Genomic DNA, 15948 nt, shown 5'->3' on the forward strand with positions numbered 1-15948 from the left:
TAGAAAAAGGTGAAAACTGTGAATTTTAACAAATATAAATACCAGCTCATGAATATTACGAAAACATCGTGAAAATACAGTAACCAGACTAATCAAGATGAAGCACATTCTTTTTTTTTAACCTTACTTTTTTTAAAGTTTATTTATTTTTGAGAGAGAGAGAGAGAGGGAATATGCATACGTGTGGGAAAGAGGCAGAGAGTGAGAGAATCCAAGCAGGCTCCATGCTGTCAGCACAGAGCCCAACTCAGGGCTCGAATTCACAAACCTTGAGATCATGATCTGAACGGAAATCAAGAGTCAGAAGGTTAATTGACTGGGCCACCCAGACACCCCCATATTCTTTTAATTGAAGGTCAGCTGCAGGAAAATGACCAGTACAAGCATAAATCCCAACTTAATGGTTATATTGAGTATAACAGGATTTCAGCAAAAATAATTTTAAAAATTTTTTTATGTTTATTCATTTTTGAAAGACAGACAGAGACAGAGCACAAGCAGGGGTGGGGCAGAGACAGAGTGGGGGACACCGAATCCAAAGCAGGCTCCAGGCTCTGAGCTGTCAGCACAGAGCCCGATGTGGGGCTCGAACTCATGAACCGCGAGATCATGACCTGAACCGAAGTCGGATGCTCAACCGACTGAGCCACCCAGGTGCCCCCAAAATAATTTTACATTTCAAATTGTTGAAATATATGTGAACAAAATTGTTTCATTTCTTTCTTTTAAGCTTGAAATCCCCAGAGTACATTTTGATATTCTTTAGTCCCATTTTTCTTTTATTCACTCAACAAGCATTTACTAAGTGTTCTGTGCTGGGCATGCTGTGTCAGAGGGATATGCAGTGAATGGAACAGAGTTTTTGCCCTGAGGGAGCTAATATTTTCGCATGTGTGGTTTTCGTCTTTTTTTTTTCTTTTTAACGTTTATTCATTTTTTGAGAGACACAGAGAGTGAGTTGGGGAGGGTCAGAGAGAGAGGGAGACACAGAATCCAAAGCAGGCTCCAGGCTCTGAGCTGTCAGCACAGAGCCCGACGTGGGGCTCGAACTCACGAACTGGGAGATCATGACCTGAGCCGAAGTCGGAGGCTCAACCGACTGAGCCATCCAGGCGCCCCGTGTGGTTTTCTATATCATATCCAGTCTGCACTTTGCTGCTTATTTTTCTCTTTCTCCTTTTCTTACTTACTATGTTTCAGATCCATAAAGTATTTTACAACCTATGGCCTTATTTCAAATTACCATTTTCTGTCAGCACAGAGCCCGCTTTGGATCCTCTGTCCCGGTCTCTCACTGCACCTCCCCCACTCGCTCGCTCTCCCTCTCTCTCTCAAAAATAAACAAACATTAAAAAAATAAATTAATTAAAAAAATAAAATTTCAGATATAATACAAAAAAACATATTTTTATGAAAATTCAAATATAGAAATAGAGTAAAATATGAGAAGTCCCTCTTTACAATCTCTACTCCCAGCTGCATCCAAGGAGCCACACACACAACTGTGTGCAAGTGTGTATTTCCTACATTTTTGCTAACGCTCTTATCCCTTGCAAATGTATTCATCCATGCAATGGACTTTTAAAAATATGTTATTGCTTTAGTTTGTGTTTGTTGGATGCTAGGTAGGCTAAGCATCTTTTCATGTTTACAGTATTTTTCCTTTTGTGAATTGCCTTTTCTTACCCTTTGCCCTTTTTCTATGGGACTGTTTGTTTCTTCTTGAGTTAATTTCGGTAATCTGTGTTTTCCTGGAAAATTATCTGTTTCGCCTGGTTTTACAAAGCCACGTATGTAATTATGTCCTCTTTCTTGTTTTTAATTTTAGTTTTTTTTAATCTTCAAGACCATTCTAAAAAATGTTTTCGTTTCATTAACTGCTGCTTCTAACTATTCATTTCTTCCTTCCACTTTCTGTGGATTTAGGGAAGGCTATCTAGTTTTCCCTTCCTGCACACAGAGGAAGGTGGGACCAGAGGTCAAAGGGTGTCGCTGGGGGTGTGGAAAAGAATTGTCGGCATCATTCTTCCCCACCCCTGCCATCACAAATATAGTTCAGGAATCAGACTGATGGAGATCAGAGATCAGCTTTGTTAATGATACGGCTGACTTGGAGAATAGTGCCTGACCTGTGCTCACAGTCAAGCTAATGACCCTCCCTTTCTGAATTAAACTTGACCGAGATGTTCTTAAAATAAATGCTTTTTTGCAAGGCTCCGCGAGAAGCCAGTTAGAGTGAAACACATCAGTGGCTCGGAGATACCAAGGGCCACGTGGCCTCAGGCGAGTTCTGTCTTTATAGTTCCCTTGGGAGACCCAGGCTGGGAACATAGCAGTCCCTGACTGGTGGCTGGCTGAGCAGGGCCGCAGTAAAGGCATCCAGGGACTGGTGAGGAGCATGGTGGAAGGATCTTGGGGCTCAGAATGGGTGGGGGTGGGGGCGATGTGAGTCTGGCAGGGGAGGAAGGGAACCTGAGACTGGGGAGCAGACCAGGCTGGGAGGGAGCGTGGTAGCGAGACGACTGGGGGAAGAGCAGCCGGAGGTCTGGGAGGGCTCTTGCAGATTCGGAATCCTGATGGCAGGAGAGTCCGCGGAGAGGCATGTCCCCAGGTGCCACGGAACTTGTGAGGGACTGAAGCTGAGTCATTCGTCAGACTCTCTGGGGCCCTTGTTCTTTCCCAAAATTAGTTTAACATCTGCTTGGAAACCAAAAGAGTCGCTGCTTCCCTATTCCTGGCTAATTAACAAATTCAAACATATGCATAGCCTCACTCAGCATTTTCACACAGCTCAGGAGGGAAGTGCAGTGTGGGTGGCAGGTGTATCGCTAGAAGCAGAAGGTGGTCAGTGCTGAGGAGGGAAGACCATGGGGGGTGTGGGGGGAGGTCCATCTCTGGAGCCAGACTCACCTCGTGGCTATGTGATGTCTCAGGATTCAGGCATGTGAGTCAACCCGGTGCTACAGCAGTGTTGTTTTTTTGTTTGTTTGTTTTGTTTTGTTTTTAAAGGATTTTCTTTAATTTATTTTTTAATTTAAGTTTGTTCATTTTGAGAGAGAGAGAGCCAGTATGAGCGGGGGAGGGGTGGAGAGAGAGGGAAGGAGAGAGAGAATCCCAAGCAGGCTCAGGGCTGGAACTCATGAAACCGTGAGATCATGACCTGAGCCGAAACCGAGAGTCAAAGCATAACCGACTGACTATAGGCACCCCTACAGCAGGGCTTTTCTTAAAAAACAAACAAACAAACAAACAAACATGTATCAGGGGCACCTGGTGGCCCAGTCGGTTAAGTGTCCAACTTCGGCTTAGGTCGTCATCTCTCAGTTCGGGAGTTTGAGCCCTGCGTGGGGCTCCAGGCTGACAGTGTGGGGCCTGCTTGGGATTCTCTCTCCCTCTCTCTCTCTGCCCCTCTCCTTCTTGCCCTCTCTCTCTCTCTCAAAAGGAATCAGTAAATAAACATAAACAAAAAAACATACAACTATGAAAAAAAGAAAACATAGCATATGGTAACTTGTAAGCCAACAAACTTCTCGTTCCCAACTGTGTGTTTACGGAAAGGGCCTCCCCTTTATGTTCTCTTGGGAAGGATGTGATGAACCTTGCCTCGCGGCTCATAAGAAGGCCAACTTCACTAACCACCACTTTCCCAGGGCAGTGTGTCTCCCTCCGTAATTACTTCTCTCTGTGTAATTTCTCACAGTGAAATGCTATGTTTTAGAACGAAATTAAAAAGTCCTCTAAAGAGATGGTTAGGTTAACATAGAAGTCAAGCTCCTCTTAGTCAGAATGAGTGTTTATGGTCAGGCTTTATAGATATTTACAAAGAAGTGCAATATATTTCTATACTACATGCAGATGTCACGTTTCAGATTGTATTTAGTAGACTAGCATGTTCATTACGATCTACCGACTCATCAGATAAACACTGGCTATTTATACTCATTTTCCAGTAATAAGCACTGACCTGCTGCTGCTGATGAAGCTTAGAGACCCATGAAGATCTTCACCACCTTTGCCCTGGGAGCATGTCCTTTCACCCTGCATCATAACAGATTCTCTTGGGGCACCTGGGTGGCTCAGTCGGTTGAGCCTCTGGCTTTGGCTCGGGTCGTGAGCTCATGGTTCATGAATCCGAGCCCCAGCGTTGGGTTTGCTGCTGTCAGCACAGAGCCCGCTTTGGATCCTCTGTCCCTCTCTCTCTCTGCCCCTCCCTCACTCATGCTCTCTCTCTTTCTCAGAAATAAATAAGCATTAAAAAATAATAATAACAGATTCTCTTGGGTACCTCCCGGCTAATGCAAGAGTCCTGAGGGTCTGACTCCTGACAGTCTTTGCAAAAATTTGTCACACATCTGTTTGAAACCCATTCAGAGTGGCTTTCATCTTTTGGCTTTGTCCTAGTTATTTTTAGAGTTGATAAATTTATTTTGCAAGAGCAAAACAGCGCATTTTTAGGCTTCAATTTTTGGCTAAGGTTTAGGAAATTCTGTTCTGTAGAGAGCTGGCGGGTTTCCCACGGAGGCACTTAGGAGCTCAGCCTGCACAGAGGTTTCCTTCAGCATTGGTCCGGACTCCTCCATCCAGCTCTTGGAGCTAGACCACCCTGACACTGCCCAGCCTCTGTGCAAATGAACTCCTCAGTGTGCCATTGTAACCCATCGTCTGACCCTGTTCTTTCCTAGACAGTCCAGGAGTAGAGATTTCAGTCCTTGCAAAGGATGTTTCATCCGGGGTTTAATTATTTCTACAATTAAGGAAGTCTTAGAACACCTGGGTGGCCCAGTCGGTTGAGCGTCCAACTCTTGATTTCAGCCCAGGGTCGTGGGATCGAGCCCTGCATTGGGCTTCACGCAGAGCATGGAGCCTGCTTTGGGATTCTCTCTCCTTCTGCCCCCCTCCCCTGCTCACGTGAGGTCTCTCTCTCTTTTTCTCTCTCAAAAAAGAAGTCTTTGGGTCACACACACACACAAATCTTCTTTGCGTCAAATGAGCTTAGTTTCTGCAATATAAGCCATCAGTCACAAATAGAGTCTAATGCTCTTGTGATAGATAATAGTTCTTATGCCTAAATAATATTACTTATTTATTTTTAATTTTTTGTTTATTTATTTTTGAGAGAGCAGTGGGGGGTGGTGGTGAACAGAGGATCTGAAGGGGGCTCTGTGCTGACAGGGAAAGCCCAATGTGGAACTCGAATCCACGAAATGTGAGATCGTGACCTGAGCCAAAGTTGGATGCTTAACTGACTGAGCCACCCAGGCGCCCGCCCCTAAATAGTATTTTTTAAATTGTAAACCTGTTATGTGTTCATTGCAACCAGTGTAGAAAAATCCTTAAAGGGGCGCCTGGGTGGCGCAGTTGGTTGAGCGTCCGACTTCAGCCAGGTCACGATCTCGTGGTCCGGGAGTTCGAGCCCCGCGTCGGGCTCTGGGCTGATGGCTCGGAGCCTGGAGCCTGTTTCCAATTCTGTGTTTCCCTCTCTCTCTGCCCCTCCCCCGTTCATGCTCTGTCTCTCTCTGTCCCAAGAATAGGTAGACGTTGAAAAAAAAAAATTAAAAAAAAAAAAAAAAAAAGAAAAATCTTTAAAGCATAATGGAAGTTAATACTACGAACCGGAGATAACCCTTTTTTGTAATTTATTTTATTTTTTGAATTTTATTTTATTGTGATAAGAGTATTTAACATGAGATCTAACCTCTTAGCAAATTTTTAAGTGTATACAGTATTGTTGTTGCCTATAGGTACAGTATTGTATAGCAGACGTCCAGAGTTTGTTCATCTTGCTTGGCTAAGACTTTATGCTCATTGATTGGTAACTTCCCATTTCCCCTTTCCCCCGGCCCCTGGCAACCACCATTCCACTCTTCGATTCTATAAATTTGACTCTTCTAGATACCTCAGGTAAGGAGAATCATGCAGTTTTTGTCTTTCTGTGACTCCTTTATTTCACTTAGCAGAATGTCCTCACGTTTCATCCAGCTTGTTAAATATTGCAGAATTTCCTTCTTTTGAAAGCTAAATAAGATTCCAGTGTGTGTGTGTGTGTGTGTGTGTGTGTGTGTGTGTGTGTGTGCATCTCACATCTTCTTCATCCATTCATCTGCCAATGGACATTCAGGTTGTTTCCACATCTTCGCTATTGTGAATAGTGCCACAATGAACACGAGAGTACTAATATGTCTTAAAGAGTCTGATTTCAGTTCTTTTGGATAAATCCCCAGACGTGGAATTGTTGGATCATATGGTAGTTCTAGTTTTCATTTTTGAGGAACCTCCATATACTATTGCATACCGGCAGAACCATTTTTGTGTTCTCACCAGTAATGTACAAGAGTTCCAACTTTTCCACATCCTCACCAACACTTGCCTTTTATGTTTTTTATAATAGCCATCACAGCAGGTGTGAAGTGAGATATCTCATTGAGATTAGGATTTACGTTTCCCTGATGATTAGTGATGTTGATCATTTTCTTACATATCTGTTGGCTATTTGTGTGTCTTTGAAGACACGTCTATTCAAGTCCTTAGCCCATCTTTTAATCAGTTATTAGGTTTTCTGTTTTTGTTCTTCACTATTGAGTTGTAGGAGTTCCTTGTCTATTTTGGAGATTAACCCCTTATCAGATTTATGGTTTGCAAATATTCTCTCCCATTCTATAGGTTGCCTTTTTACTTTGTTGATTATTTCCCTTTGCTGTGCAGAAGCCTTTTTAGTTTGATGTGGTTGTGATTATTTTTGTGTTTGTTGCTTGTGGCTTTAGTGTCATATTGATGAAATCATTACCAAGACCAATGTCATGAAGGTTTTTTTGCCTTGTTTTTTCTAGGCGTGTTAGAGTTTCAGGTCTTATGTTTAATTCTTTAACCCATTTTGAGTTGATTTTATCTATGGTACAAGGGTTCAGTTTCATTCTTTTGCATGTGTCTATCTAGTTTTCTCAACACCATTTACTGAAGAAACTGTCCTTTCCCCATTACAGATTCATTTCAAACCCTATTAGAATCCCAATGGTATTTGTTGTAGAAATAGAAAAAACAATTCTAAAATTCATATGGAACCACAAAGAAAACACGAATAGCCAAATCAATCCAGAGAAAGAAGAACAAAGCTGGGGACATCACACTTCCTGGTTTAAAAATATACAAAAACAGGGACCCTGGGTGGCTCAATCAGTTAGATGTCCGACTTTGGCTCAGGTCATGATCCTGTGGTTCATGAGTTTGAGCCCCATGTTGGGCTCTGTGCTGACAGCTCAGAGCCTGGAGCCTGTTTTGGATTCTGTGTCTCCCTCTTTCTGCCCCTCCCCCCCCAAAAGTAAATAAACATTAAAAAAATTAAATATATATATATAAGAAAGCTACAGTAATCAAAACAGCATGGTACTGACATAAAGACAGATGTATAAACCAATAGAATAGAACAGAGACCTGAGACGTTAAGTTCATGCATATATAGCCTACTGATCTTCAACAGGAGTGCCAAGAACAGTCATTTTTCAAAAGGCTTATTTATTTTGAGAGGCAGAGAGCATGCATGTGCATAAGTGAGGGAGGGACAGTGAGAGAGGGGGAGAGAGAATCCCAGGAGGGTTGCACACTGTCAGAGCAGAGCCTGACCGAGGGCTCGATCCCATAGACTGTGAGATCATGATGTGAACCAAAATTAAGATTTGGGTTGTTAACTGACTGAGCCACCTAGGCACCCCCATTTAAAAAAATTTTTTAACGTTTGTTTATTTATTTATTTATTTATTTATTTATTTTAACATTTATTTATTTTTGAGAGAGAGAGAGCATGAGTGGGGTGGGTGCAGAGAGAGAGGGAGACACAGAATCTGAAGTAGGCTCCAGGCTCTGAGCTGTCAGCAGAGTCCGACACAGGGCTCGAACTCATGAACCATGAGATCATGACCTGAGCCGAAGTCGGATGCTCAACCGACTGAGCCACCCAGGTGCCCCAAGTGTGTGGTTTTTTATAAAAATTTTTTAATGTTTATTTATTTTTGAGAGAGAGCTGTCAGCGCAGAGCCCGATATGGGGCTTGAACCCATGAACTACAAGATCATGACCTGAAACGAAGTCAGACTCTTAACTGACTGAGCCACCCGGGTGCCCCACCATTTGTATATTTTATATTCTCTTTGGAGAAATGTCTGTCTGAATCCTTTGCCCATTTTTAGTTATTTGTCCTTTTATTATTGAGTTGTAAGAGTTCTTTATATATTCTGGATAATAGATCCTTATCAGATATATGATTTGCAAACATTTTCTTCCACTATGTGGGTTATATTTTCACTGCCCTCTGAAGCACAAAAGATTTTTTTTTTTTATCAAGTCTAATTTATAGACTTTTTGGTTTGTTGCTTGTGTTTAATATCTGAGAAAACATTGCCAATCCAGGGTCATGAAGTTTTACACTTAATGTTTTCTTCTAAGATTTTTATATTTTTACCTGTTACATTTTAGAGGTAATTTTTGTATGTGGTATGAGATAGGAATCTACTTTCATTCTTCTGTATATGGATATCCAGTTGCCCCAGCATCATTTGTTGAAAAGACAAATTGAATGGTCTCAGCGTTCTTGTCAAAAATCAACTTCCATAAATGCATCGGTTCCTTTATGGACTCTCGGTTCTGTGTTATTGACCTGCTTATGTCTCTCCTTGTGTCAATACCACACAGTGTTGATTGCTATAGTTTGTAGTAAGTTTGAAAATTTGGAAGTATGAGTCTTCCAACTTGGTTCTTTTCAAGATTGTTTTGATTATTCCGAGTCCCTTGCATTTCCATACGAGTTAAAGAGTTAGCTTATCAATTTCTGCAAAAAGAGCAGCTGGGATTTTGATAGGGATTGTGTTGAATCTGTAGATCAATTTGAGGAGTATTGCCATCTTATAATACATGCACATGAGATGTCTGTCCATTTAAGACTTCTTTAATTTTTTTCAATATTTCATAGTTTTTAGTGTACAACTATTGCGTATATCTTATTAAATACATTTCTAAGTATTTTATTCCTTTTGGGGCTATTATAAATAGAATTGTTTTCTTAATATTTTGGATTGTTCACTGCAAGTATATAGAAATGAAAACGACTTATGTATAATGATCTTGAATCCTACAACTTTGCCGAACAGGTTTATTAGCTCTGTTTTGTTGTAGATTTTTTTTGAGATTTTTCTGCATATATGATCATGAGATAATAGATATAGTTATAATTTTCTTACTGATCTGGTGCCTTTCTTTTTATTGCCTAATTTCCCTGGCTAAAGACTCTGCTGCTATAATGTTGACCAGAAGTGGTGAGAGCAGAGACATCTTTATCTTGTTTCTGATCTTAGAGGAAGTATTTCAGGTTTGCACAATTTTTTTTTTTGTTTGTTGTTTTGTTTTGTTTTTAGGTTTACACCATTAAGTGTGCTCTTTGTAGTTTGGCCTTTGTCAAGTTGAGGAGTTTCCTTTTTATTCCTAGTTTGTTAAGTATTTTTATTATGAAAGTGTATTGGATTTTATCAAGTGCTTTTTCTGCACCTATTCGTGCACAATCCTGTGGTTTTGTCCTTTATTTTATCAATATGGTGTACTACATTGGTTGGTTGTCACATGTTGGACCAACTTTGAATTCCTGGGATAAATCCCACTTGATCATGGTGTATAGTCCTTATATGTGTTGCTAGATTTGGTTTGTTGGTATTTTATTAAGGATTTTTACATTTACATCATAAGGAATATTTAAAGAAATTTTTTTTAATGCTTATTTATTTTAGAGAGAGAGACAAAGCATGAGCAGGAGAGGGGCAGAGAGAGGGAGACACAGAATCCAAAGCAGGCTCCAGGCTCTGAGCTGTCAGCACAGAGCCCAAGGTGGGGCTCAAACTCATGAACTGCAAGATCATGACCTGAGCTGAAGCCAGATGCTTAACCAACTGAACCACCCAGGCACCCCATAGATATAGTATCACTTTTAATGGCTGCATAATGTTTAATTACATGGATCTACCTACAATAATCTAATCAATTAGACTTTTAATTATTTCCTTTGTTGTTATTGTTATAACCAAGGGTAAACTCGTAATTGCCATGCATACAGTTTTGTATATATTCATGATTATTTTCTTAGGATACATTCCTACAAATAGAATAACTGAACCAAAGGTTATGCAGAGATGTTTGTCTCATCTTGTCATTGGCATTTATGTTTTATTTACAGGATTTTTGTTATTAACAGAGGTTGGTTTTTTAAATTTTTATTTATTTATTTATTTAATTAAAAAAATTTTTTTAACGTTTATTTATTTTTGAGACAGAGAGAGACAGAGCATGAACGGGGGAGGGGCAGAGAGAGGGAGACACAGAATCCGAAACAGGCTCCAGGCTCTGCCTGTCAGCACAGAGCCCGACGCGGGGCTCGAACTCACAGACCGCAAAATCATGACCTGAGCCGAAGTCGGCCACTCAACCGACTGAGCCACCCAGGCGCCCCTAATTAATTATTTTTAATGTTTATTTATTTTTGAAAGAGAAAGAGAGAGAAAGAGACAGAATGTGAGCAGGGGAGGGGCAGAGAGAGAGAGAGAGGGAGACACAGAATCTGACACAGGGTCCAGGCCCCGAGCTGTCAGCACACAGCCCAACGTGGGGCTTGAACCCACAAACTGTGAGATCATGACTTGAGCCGAAGTCAGACACTCAACTGACTGAGCCACCCAGGCATCCCTTAAAATATTTTTTTTGTTTATTTTGAGAGGGAGGGAGAGAGGGCACAAGTTAGGGAGGAACAGAGAAAGGGGAAGAGAGAAAGAATCTCACGCAAGCTCCCAGTGTCAGCACAGAGCCTGACATGGGGCTCGAACCCATGAACCGTGAGATCATGACCTGAGCCTAAATCAAGAGTAGGTTGCTTTACTGACTGAGCCACCCAGGGGCCCCAAAGATTTTTATCTTCAAAGTCAAATCTGTTTCTTTTTTATGTATTCTGCCTTTGTGTGTGGGCTCAGAGGCCTTTCTCACCTTGTTCAGGTTCAGATACAGTCTCCTCTCTTCTACTTCTTATAATGCTTCTTTTTATTTTTTTCCTCCACTTAAATGTTTATCAGAATTCATTTGGGTATACGGTGTGAGGTAGTAGTCTTTTTTTTTTTTTCCCCAAATGATTAACCAAATTTCCCAATACCATTTTTAACAATCCATTCTTTATCCTTAGATTAGTAATGCGATCTTTATTTTAATCAAAATTCTTGGGGCACGTGGGTGGCTCAGTCGGTTATGTGTCTGACTCAATTTTGGCTCAAGTCACGATCTCATGGTTGTGGGATCGAGCTCTGCAATGGGCTTAGTGGTGAGTGTGGACCCTGCTTAGGATTCTCTCTCTCTCCCTCCCTCTGCCCTTCCCCCATTTGTACACGTTCTTTCTCAAAATAAATAAAGTTAAAAAAAAGAAATATAGAGCATTTTTCACACCTATTAGAATTTTCATCAGAACTGTAATACATTTATACAATTATTTTGTGGAGAATGAATATTTAATTGGAATATCATGGTATATTTTTTTTCATCCAGTCCTCTCTTCTGTTGTTCAGTAAAATGTTGTAGATTTGGGTGGGGCGTGACTGTAATTTTCTTACCAGATTTATTCATAGATATTCTATATATATTTTTGCTTGTAAGCAGGATTTGTTTAGCATGCAATAACTTCTTTAAATGTATTGTGTTATTGGGGCACTTGAATGGCTCAGTTAGTTAAGCGTCCAACTTCAGCTCAGGTCATGATCTTGTGGTTCATGAGTTTGAGCCCAAGCTCCGGCTCTGTGCTGACAGCTTGGAGCCTGGAGCCTGTTTCACATTCTGTGTCTCCCTTTCTCTCTCTGTACCTCCCCCACTCAAGCTCTGTCTCTTCTCTCAAAAATAAACTTAAAATGTATTGTGTTATTATACAATTTAATAATTTTTATTATGTTTAGAAAGTTAAAAATTTTTAAAGGTTTTATTTTTATTTTTGAGAGAGAGAGAGAGAGAGACAGAGTGTGAGCAGGGGAGGGGCAGAGAGAGAGGGAGACACAGAATCTGAAGCAGGCTCCAGGCTCTGAGCTGTCAGCACAGAGTCTGATGCGGGGCTCCAACCCACAAACAGTGAAACCATGACTGAGCTGAACTGATGCCCAACTGACTGAACTACCCAGGCGCCCCTATTTTTAGAAAGTTTAGAAGATACAGTGTGAGTTTAAAAAATAAATGACCCACAATATCAGAGATAACCACACTTAACACTGTGTACATCCTTCTATAAATAGATTTACAATCAAATTGGGGAAGTAAGACACAATCACATGAATGGCTTAATCCAAGGCACTAGTTTGTATCTTTTTGCCTGTGTAGCATTTTGGGGTTTTTTTTTTTGTTTTTTGTGTGTGTGTTTTTTTGCTTTTGGGAACTGCTCTTCTTATAACTCGTGGGGCTGTCAGTCACCCAGGTCTTTCTGGACAGTGTTGTCAACGTTAAGTTTCCTTTCTGAGGAGTGCCTCTCTCCCAAGGTCTTGAATGCTGAAGACTTGGAATCTTTATCATGGAATGCCTCTAGGAAAGCCTTTCCTATCCTAAGAGCCCCGGTGTTTGAAGGAATGGAACCTAGGGAAGCTGAGCTGAAAGGTGATGGAAAGAAAGTCCCGACGACGTTTGCACCTCCAAATCTCCTGGCTTGGAGCCAGCTTGAATTCATCCCTAGACTTTCCAGTTAGTCAAGCCAGTAAGTTGCCATTTTGCTTGAGCGAGGCTAAGTTGGAGTTTCGTCACTTGTAGAGTCCCATCCACTACCACCTCCTGTGTCTGGGCCATGGGGCCCCCACCCCATGAGTTAGGTACCTTTATTCCCCCAACCCCCAGGAGGATGGATATTCTTCAGTGAGAGCAGGTCCCATGCACTGTCTCTTGATTTCTTTAGGGCAAAGAGGGAGGGCCACCAAAGGCAGCAGTGTTTGCCAGAGTGGTACGGGGCCACGGTTGTAATAACAGCTCTTACAGGGGAAGGCCAGCTCTAAACTGCCTGACCACAGCTCCTTACTGTGATCTGTCATTAGAAAGGCAACGTCTGCATATGGGGGGTGTGGCATTACAGTGCACCCCGGGGCATTCAGCCTCAGTGAGGCTCTGAAAACTTCCTCTGCCAAGAAAGAGCTAGGGGGCTGCTTTTCACACCTATTATCTGGTATAATAGCAATTAAACTCCAGCTAACTCCAGCAGTGACTAAGCTCAGCCCGGCCCTGATGACTGCAGTTCTTGGTGAGCGTAGATATAACACACTTTGCTGGTTCACCTCCACAGAATTTCTTCCATGTTGTTACGGGCAATCTCATCATCACGGGGCCATCTGTAGCAGCAGGATTCTTGGACCTCAGGTTTTGTGAGAATGTTCAGATAATTCTGGAGCTCTCGGAATTCAAAATTAGGTATGGAGATCTTTAGAATGAAGAAAGAAATTACAACAAGTGACAGGGGGGCTTGGAGGTTTAGATGCTTTATCTCTGAGCAAGCTTCAGTCCGCTCATTAGAGCTGCCGGCTTTGAAATGCTTCTGGATCATAACCCGACTTCCCCATCCCCCTTAGAACATTCTACAGCCCTCAGGTTATGGCAAGTGAGGGGCCCTGAGGCTTCAGGGCAAACTCACCTTTGAAGACAGCCTGGGTTGTTTTTTTTTTTTGTTTTTTTTTCTGTTTGATTATCTCGGGAAACAGCCAGAAATTTGTCAGCCTATATCTTTGTGTGTGTGTGTGTGTGTGTGTGTGTGTGTGTGTGTGTGCGCGCGCGTGTGCGCGCGCGCGCCTATATCTTTAAATCATTATGTTTTTGAGAGGTACAAAGTAAGTATTCAGGAACCAGTAGGATAGAAATGATTTTGCACTCTGTGTGTGTATGAGAGTCAGAGAGAGAGAGAGAGAAAAGGGAGAGAGATTGTGAGAGACGGAGGGAGGGAGAGGGAGAGGGAGAGGGGAGAGGCCGTCAGAAGCCCTGGAGAGCAGAGAACCGCCTGCTTCCTGAGTGAAGCATTGCTCAAATGCTCACTGCCTGGGCCCCTTGAGTGTGGTTTTCCTCCCTGGCCAGCACCAGACCCCAGAATAGTGCGGCTGGCTTGCTGATTGAGGTCAGCAGCTCCCAGGAGGCGCGAGAAGCGAGAGCCTTTGCAGTAAGTACAGAGTTGGTTATTATTTAAGATGGGGCTGGAAAATCTTAGAAGGATAGCTGTATCTGGGGGAAGAGGTTCTTCTGCCTTAGGTATAATGTCTAACACACCTAGTGAATCCTGATATAACGAAGGCGTGATTAATACATTTTTTGGCGATTCATGGGCTAGGTAACTTAATGCTATATACCTGCTTCTTTGAGCTAAAAACGAATTTGAAAACTCATCTTCTGACATCTTGAAAAAATAGACTTTTTTCGCTGCCTGTCACGTTTTTCATCTTGCAAAGTGAGGATGATTAGTGCTGACTTTAAGTTAATGTGTAGAGTTTTTGGGGAAAAGAAACCCTCTCTGTGGGTACTAATTACTAGCAGTGTGGCGATCTCTTTTCACAACCAAGGTGAATAGGGCTACTTCTGTGCATTCTTGTCACTAACGTGGGAAGTCCTGTAGAGAGAAGCACCCACTTGACTGGTTCTTAGCCCCCGGAAGGTTCTAGAGCCTTCTCCCCGTGAGGATGAGCACTGTGGAGGGCGCCCTCCCATCTTGCAGAGGGCCTGATAATGTCCCAGTGCTTAATATCTGAGCCAGACATTGTGCTTATGAGGCCTAGAAGGCAGAACTTCAAAGATATGACAAAGACAGAGGCTTTTCTAGGAAGTTACTTATTATATGGTTTCTGTTTAGACAGTATTTTGCACTAGCCCCCCCCCCCCATCACTCCCGGCCCCGCCCCAGCCCCGGCCAAAGCACAGGCTACTTTGAAACATCTCTTCACCACTGTATTTTCTAGAAATGAAGTTTTTAGGGTCCCCCCCTCCTTTTCCCACTGAGCCCAATTTCTGAGCTAAAATATTGAGCTCAGTCATGCAGGAAGTTGACATTTTAAGTTTACTCAAACAATGTGATTTTTCCCTGTCATTAGAACAGAAAAGTAAAAAAGACACACGTTCTCTACTTCTACGACAGGACTCCCCAACATGGCTCGATTTTTGTTCCTTTCCAACTGAGCTCCACGGACTATATATTTTTACATGGTTCTGGTTGTGAGTAGAGGTTTCATTTCCTTTAATCTTCCCCTCACCACGTGGGTTTACATGTAAGTGTCGTCTGAGCAGCAGTCTGAGCAGGAAAAAGCCGCAGAAGCAGAGGGAGTACGAAATTAACCGTACTAAACTTCCAAATGAAAATAGACCCTGCCTGTGAAATAGCTTCCTCATTTCAATGATTTTCCCCTGCAAACATGTTACCCTTTTTTTTATATGATAAAAATAACATTTCTGAGTGCTTACGTGTGCGAGGTATGGCAGTCAAGTTCTTCCCAAGTATCGTCTCATCCGATTCTCAAAACACTCCCGTGAAATGGCTACATTTACGATCTTCATTGTTACAGGCAAGGAAACTGAGGCATAGAAAGGTTTTGTAACTGGGGCGAGGTCAGAATGACTGGTGGGTGGAAGAGGTACAGCCAGGACTGGGACTCGGTCCTTCTAAATCCATAGTAAATTTAGAAATTAGAGAAACTCATGACTCAATCCCACACCCTGAAACAACTTAAAATTTCTATATTTCTTTGTAGTTGTACCACTAGATATTATAGCATAGGGTTTTTAAAATGTTATTCGTTTCAAAATTATTTTTAAGGGGTATAATGTTCTAGTAGGTGATTGTTCCATAAATTACTTAACTATTCCCTGTTCTTAAAAATTGGGTTGCTTTTCTCTTTTTCTTTCTTTCTTTCTTTCTTTCTTTCTTTCTTTCTTTCTTTCTTT

General features: G+C 41.9%; 1 protein-coding gene across 7 annotated transcripts in view; it reads left to right on the plus strand.

Annotated features, from left to right (window-relative positions):
• The window catches only part of SPECC1 (sperm antigen with calponin homology and coiled-coil domains 1), a 285514-nt gene that overhangs the window by 43692 nt on the left and 225874 nt on the right, over nt 1–15948 (plus strand). The window contains exon 1 of one of the 7 annotated variants that reach the window (XM_040453089.1): nt 14054–14179. The exons of the other annotated variants lie outside the window; for them this stretch is intronic. The gene's annotated coding sequence lies outside the window, so the exon portion shown is untranslated. Of the gene's footprint in view, nt 1–14053; nt 14180–15948 lie in introns of those variants that run through there. 7 annotated transcript variants of the gene reach the window in all.

The sequence above is a fragment of the Herpailurus yagouaroundi genome, unplaced genomic scaffold (assembly GCF_014898765.1).
Source record: "Herpailurus yagouaroundi ecotype Mexico unplaced genomic scaffold, PumYag 208, whole genome shotgun sequence".
NCBI classification, from domain to species: domain Eukaryota; kingdom Metazoa; phylum Chordata; class Mammalia; order Carnivora; family Felidae; genus Herpailurus; species Herpailurus yagouaroundi.